The sequence below is a fragment of the Rutidosis leptorrhynchoides genome, chromosome 2, assembly GCF_046630445.1.
Source record: "Rutidosis leptorrhynchoides isolate AG116_Rl617_1_P2 chromosome 2, CSIRO_AGI_Rlap_v1, whole genome shotgun sequence".
Lineage (NCBI taxonomy): Eukaryota > Viridiplantae > Streptophyta > Magnoliopsida > Asterales > Asteraceae > Rutidosis > Rutidosis leptorrhynchoides.
In genome coordinates this window covers 385,113,661-385,121,014 of record NC_092334.1, presented here as the reverse complement: position 1 = coordinate 385,121,014, position 7,354 = coordinate 385,113,661, and positions in this window count along the sequence as shown.

The following is a 7,354-nucleotide window of genomic DNA, read 5'->3' as shown; positions in this document are numbered from 1 at the left end:
ATTATTGTTCATTTGACCGGACACGGGAATGGATTAATAGCCACTAGAATAATTAAAACAGGGGTGAAATTATGTACAAAGGACACTTGGTATAATTGATAACAAAATATTAAAACCTTGGGTTACACTCAGTCGACATCCTGGTGTAATTATTAAACAAAGTATTAAAATCTTGTTACAGTTCGAATCCCCAATTAGTTGGAATATTTAACTTCGGGTATAATAATAATTTGACGAGGACACTCGCACTTTATATTTATGACTGATGGACTGTTATGGACAAAAACCAGACGGACATATTAAATAATCCAGGACAAAGGACAATTAACCCATGGGCATAAAACTAAAATCAACACGTCAACCATCATGGTTACGGAAGTTTAAATAAGCATAATATATTTTATTTCATATTTCCTCGTACTTTTATTTATTGTCATTTTAATTATTGTTATTGTTATTTAAATATCATCATTTACTATACGCTTCGCTTAAAATATAAATCGACAAACCGGTCATTAAACGGTAAACCCCTTTTATATATTATTATATATAATTATATATATTTTGTACAAATATAGCTGTTTAAAAATATAGTGTGCAATAAGCCCGCTCCCTGTGGAACGAACCGGACTTCCTAAAAACTATACTACTCTACGATTAGGTACACTGCCTATAGTGTTGTAGCAAGGTTTAGGTATATCCCATTTGTAAATAAATAATTAAAACTTGTGTAAAATTGTATCGTATGTAATAGTATTTCGTAGTAAATATATAACTATTTTATATACTACTCTGCTCCAACATCAAGTTTTTGGCGCCGCTGCCGGGGAATCGGTAAAACTCTATATTTTTAATTCATTTTTGTATAAATATATATTATTTTTAGAAAAACAATATAAAATCCTAAAAAAAAAAAAAAATTAATATATATAAATCTATTTTTAAGATATTTTTAAAATTATAAAGTAGTTCTATTTAAGTTTTTAAATATAAGTTTTTATTATACAAATATTTTGATATAAAACAGAAAATCCTAAAAATAAAAAAAAATAAAAAAAAACGTCGAATTTCAAACTGTACCAGAGTTGAATTCTGGAACCCCGCGACTCGCGGGGTTTGCAGCTTCGGGAACCGCGACTCGCGGAGCTGTCTGACACGAACCTGGTCCAGCAATTAATACGATTTAGGTTTTAATTATTTATTATTATTATTATTAAACCTAATTAGGTTTTATATATAATATTATTTAGTTTAAGTTTTTAATTTGTAATATTAAGTTTTAATTAGTTTTATTTATATATAAAAATTAATACTATTATAAAAAAATAATATTTTTATAAAAATTGTATTTTTTTTTTACAACTTTTTGTATATTTTTATATTTTGTCCCTTTTTATTTGTTTTTAGCGTAATATTTGTATGTTTTTCGCTCGTATTTAGTTTTAAAACATAGTTTTTGCCGTAGCTTATTTTTATTTCTAGATTTTTAGGCTTTGCCGTAAAATCCCTTAAGTGCTTTTTCTTTAGACTAAGATTTAGGTGCTTTAGAATTTTGCGACGCCATTTTTCGCTTTAGTTTTAAATAGATTTTAGTGCCTTTAAGTAATTGCCGTTTTCTGAATAAAATTGCATTTACCTTTAGACCTTTAGGCGCAACTTTTTAGATATAATTTTTAGACTTTTAAGTTACGATGCGCTATTTTCTTATTTTTATTTTTCGACGTTTTTCGACGCGCATTCTTTTTCTTTATTATTTCTCGACGCTTTAGTTTTTAGGACTTAGAAATTTTCTCTATTTCTTATCTAATATCTCAAACAGAAAGAAAAATTATTTAAGTGGTTAAATTAATGGACGTTGACAATTTTCTGCTTCGTAGTAATAGTTGGATTTGTTAGTGGCTGAGTTGTGAGCTTCCGATTTAAAGGGTTCTGGCTCCCTGCTGCATCTTTTGGCTATTCGAAACGTGGGCAAAAGCAGAAAAGTCTATTAATTGGACAACTTATATAAGTTTTTCTATTTTTATAACTAATAGGATAATTAGTAAATGCACCACATTGTAGCTAAAATTTGGCCATCGCAATAAAATGGAAAATTTTGAAAACAAGGCTATGGAAACTCTTTTTGATATCCAAAATCAATTAAATCAATACTCTCAAACGGGTGTTGATGACAATTCATTCGGTCGATCTTGGATCACGAATGACGAAACAATAACTGGTTGTGAAATCTGTGGAGATTATCACTCAACATGGGAATGTTATTATTACGTTCCTATGGAAAATTACGCACCCACGGAACCTGAATGGAATGATTATGAAGAATACAATTCAAATTGGGATTATTCCCAAGAATATTTCCAAACTCAACAACCAGTAGACGAGAAAAATTACGTGTCTGAAAATTTATTAGACAATATGAAAATCAAACTCGAAGAACTCAATGCTCAAAATAAACAAATGAGAGAGTTTGTAAACCGGCAAGCTGAAACTCTATCAGACTACACACCTGTTGATCTGAGGAGTCGTGTGCAAGAAAATCTCATATCATCGAACTTTGATGAATTCGAGAGCTCCGAAATCACCAACTATCCCGATGATACTTTTTATTCAGTCTTACCAATTTCACAACATATCGACACATTAGCCTCTACCGACGAAATCATCGATCCATCAATGGATAAAGAAGAAGTAAGGGTGACAAATTGGTACTCTTGGGAAAACGATAACGTTGAAAATTTTACCCCCGAGACCAAAATGGTGAGACCAATAAGTACCGTTAATGAAGAAGAATCTACTCCAATCCCGAAATTCACCATTCCACAACCTTCCAACCCAATATTCTCAATAGACGAGTCATCTACCGAAGATGAACTACGAGCTTTAATAGATAATGACACCTCGAATTTCACCCAATCTGGTAATAGAGGTGAAAACCTTGATCCCGAGAATGAACGAAAGGAAATGTTAGGAATTGTCCACCCTATAGAAATATGTATGTCGGTGTATATCGATCCATTTGACCAAGAACCAGAAAGGAGACGTATCCATTTACTAAAAGCTACACTTAAAAAAGAATTAAGTAGTGACGATCGAGTGGTTCTAAACTTTAAACCCATTGATATATTATACACCACCCGGGATGTAAATAACTGGCTCACTATTCTAATTCGTGGAATTTATTCTACCGATTTCACATGTCGTCAGCTAAGTGTGGGGAAGTCTAACCCCACTTAACGTTAAATTAGGGGTTCGGGTTAGTGCATAACTCGTTAATAAAAATGCATGATTAGGGTAAAAGACACTTTTTCAAATATTACTAAACAGTTCAGAAAAGCAGCCGTTTTTGAAAGAAAAAAAAAAGCATGTGTGATAAAACAAGAAGGAATGAACGATGAGGCGCGACATCTATCATTCGACAAGCTTTGTAATTACAAACTGGGTATTTTCAATCACTTTTCTACACTAATCACCCTCATGAATTTATAATTAGAGTCTGATTTGATGCAAATGAGGGCATTGCATGATCTCAAGTGTGGAGAAGGGTTATAAATTCTCTCGGGTTTATACTTGGTTTATTTGCCAAATTTTATGAAAATTTGAAAAATTTTCAACTAAATGAATTTAAAATCATGTTTATATATATTTATGAACGGTGAAAACTAGGTGTTAATACCGAAATTATCGTTACCTCGGAAAGGACATAAATTGAGAAACACCCTAAAACGCTTGAATTCATTTAAAATGGAATAAAGGAGAATAAAAAGGCAAAGAAAGAAACTAAGTGTGGGGAGAATGTACCTAGTTATTCAATTAAAAACTATCTAGCACATGTTTCTGTAAAGTTTATTGCAGGTACTTTTGTTTTGGACTAAATTAACTATTTTACCCGATGAAAGAAAAGAAAAGATGGATCTACACGATGAATCAATTCTATCATTAAAAGGAAGTAAAGTCTTCCGAAAAAGACACGCGCTTCTTGATTTAGGTCAAGAAGTTGTCGTCCAGACCAGCTGTAGGTTGACGAAAAATCTTGAAAAGTCATCACTAAAATCAGCAGGAAATCCACGGACCTCAGCATCAAACAGGGTCGCCAAGTGGTCAGACTTATCCTAACCATGAGAGGATCTGTCTTGTAAAATGGGGAGGGCGCCGTGCAAATTAGCTTGATAAGACTAATGAATCAGATCCCCAGAAAGGATAATCTTCTTAAAAATTAAAAATCAGCTCTTAAGCCTGATATTACTCAATCCTTGAGATTGACCTTAAAGATTGAGAATTACAAACTCATGGAATTCAATGATATCTAAACTCGAGCTTGAACGAGAAAATATTTTGATCAAATTATAAACCGATTTGTTTTCTGAAAACCCATTTTCAATGCGTTCATTACCATTGAACGTAAAATCCTAGGAATTCACCTGGAATTCATTAGGTCACCTGAACCAAATCGGGTGTCAACCGTAAGAACGGTGGTTGCATAGCATGGTCGAAGACAGGACCTTGTGCCAGACCGAAAAATTATAAGGGTAAGCTTTACTATTGCTCCTACAAAGGATAGTAATTGCGTCCAACACGTTATAGACCATAATTAAAAGCATGTCAGGGGACATTGCCTTAACAGTTGCTTGTTCAACGCTTTCCTTTACAACCGGACGGTAGTTTACCGAAAGGTAATATACGGAGCAAGTAAACTGGATGTGTTGCTTTCCTAATACAAGGTTAGCAAGTGGGTGACACAAAACCATAAGTTTTGAGCTAAAATTTTCAAATCTGAAACCCACAAAAATATTTTGCAAACACCGGTGAAGGGTTATTCCGGAAAACTTATCTAGGGTAAAAGCTAGATTGAATTTTCAAAAGATCAAATGTTTTCATAAAGATCCAATTTCCTTAAGGATCTACATTTTCATAGTCATGTGGGACTGTAAACCGCCTTTCAAATGTGCACTTTGCTTTAGAAACCGAAAGTAAATCGGCTATTTGATTGCAAGTGTCGTTGACCTAAACCCGAGGCAACTGTGGATGACACACCCACCTTTAACCATGGTTCTATCGTTACTATCATTGTTTATACCACCATATCAAAATCACTAATGTACAAAGTGTGATGAATAAAAAAGTAATTCATGTATGTTTTTATTTCAAGTTCTGTATTGCTTGAGGACAAGCAACGTTCAAGTGTGGGGATATTTGATAGTGCTCCAAATGAACATATATTTAGTAGCAATATCCTCCCAATATGTAAATTATTTAGTTGTAATTGTCCTATTTTAAGTTGTAATCGTTTATATTAAATAAGTGCGAAGACAAAAGGCGAAAACGACGATTTGAAGACGCAAATGACCAAAAAGCTCAAATGTACAAGATACAATCCAAGTAGTTCAAATTATTGATGAAGAACGTCTAAAAAAGATAAGAGTACAAGTTACAAAACGCAAAGTACAAGATATTAAATTGTACGCAAGGACGTTCGAAAAACCGGAACCAGGACATGAGTCAACTATCAACGCCCGACGCAACGGACTAAAAATTACAAGTCTACTATGCATAAGAATATAATATAATATATAAATAATTATATTAATTATTTATATTTTATATTTATATATATAAAACGTCGGCAAAGAAGATCCAAAAGGGTGTGAGCTGTATTCCATATCCCCGCGACTCGCGGAGTTCTCAGGCACAAAGTGCCGCGACTCGCGGAGCACAGAAATTTCAGAATCCCTATAAAAGGTCGTGAATTCTGCCGAGTTTAATAACATAATAATAATAATAATACTCCCTAGTATAATATAAATAAATATATATATGTATATATAGTATAGATTAGTGTTATATTAGATTAGTTTGGGTTATGTAAAAGTTATTTTTACGGGTTTTTAAAGTCGGAGCTCTGTCCGTGTAACACTACGCGATAAATACTCAATGTAAGTTATGTTCTCCTTTTTAAATTAATGTCTCGTAGCTAAGTTATTATTATGCTTATTTAAAACGAAGTAATCATGATGTTGGGCTAATTACTAAAATTGGGTAATTGGGTTTTGTACCATAACTGGGGTTTGGACAAAAGAACGACACTTGTGGAAATTAGACTATGGGCTATTAATGGGCTTTATATTAAGTTAACGATACCTCGTTAATTTAATATAAAGGTTATGATTTGAAGTATCTATATATAACCACATACGCTTAATCGGACACGATGGGCGGGATATTTATAAGTACGAATTATTGTTCATTTGACCGGACACGGGAATGGATTAATAGCCACTAGAATAATTAAAACAGGGGTGAAATTATGTACAAAGGACACTTGGTATAATTGATAACAAAATATTAAAACCTTGGGTTACACTCAGTCGACATCCTGGTCTAATTATTAAACAAAGTATTAAAATCTTGTTACAGTTCGAATCCCCAATTAGTTGGAATATTTAACTTCGGGTATAATAATAATTTGACGAGGACACTCGCACTTTATATTTATGACTGATGGACTGTTATGGACAAAACCCAGACGGACATATTAAATAATCCAGGACAAAGGATAATTAACCCATGGGCATAAAACTAAAATCAACACGTCAACCATCATGGTTACGGAAGTTTAAATAAGCATAATATATTTTATTTCATATTTCCTCGTACTTTTATTTATTGTCATTTTAATTATTGTTATTTATTTTATTGTTATTTAAATATCATCATTTACTATACGCTTCGCTTAAAATATAAATCGACAAACCGGTCATTAAACGGTAAACCCCTTTTATATATTATTATATATAATTATATATATTTTGTACAAATATAGCTGTTTAAAAATATAGTGTGCAATAAGCCCGCTCCCTGTGGAACGAACCGGACTTCCTAAAAACTATACTACTCTACGATTAGGTACACTGCCTATAGTGTTGTAGCAAGGTTTAGGTATATCCCATTTGTAAATAAATAATTAAAACTTGTGTAAAATTGTATCGTATGTAATAGTATTTCGTAGTAAATATATAACTATTTTATATACTACTCTGCTCCAACATCAGTTATGCTTACGGATTAGTAATGTTCGCTTCTCACCAAAGTGAGAACAAGAACATCGGGCTACAACTATTAAACAAAACGTTCCCACAAGTGACGGAGTCGGTAATTGGGGTAAGAAATGAGGTTTTTAGATTGTTACGGGACTGTTGGACATTATGTAACCCTCGTCCCTTTGACGACGTTACAACACGATGTCTTATCAACGGCCATAACAGTTATGTTCCACAAGACCAAGGATGGGAAGTAATCCTAGTAAAACCTGAATGCATGACTTGTTTCTGGACGTATGAATTACGTGTATTTATTGCCT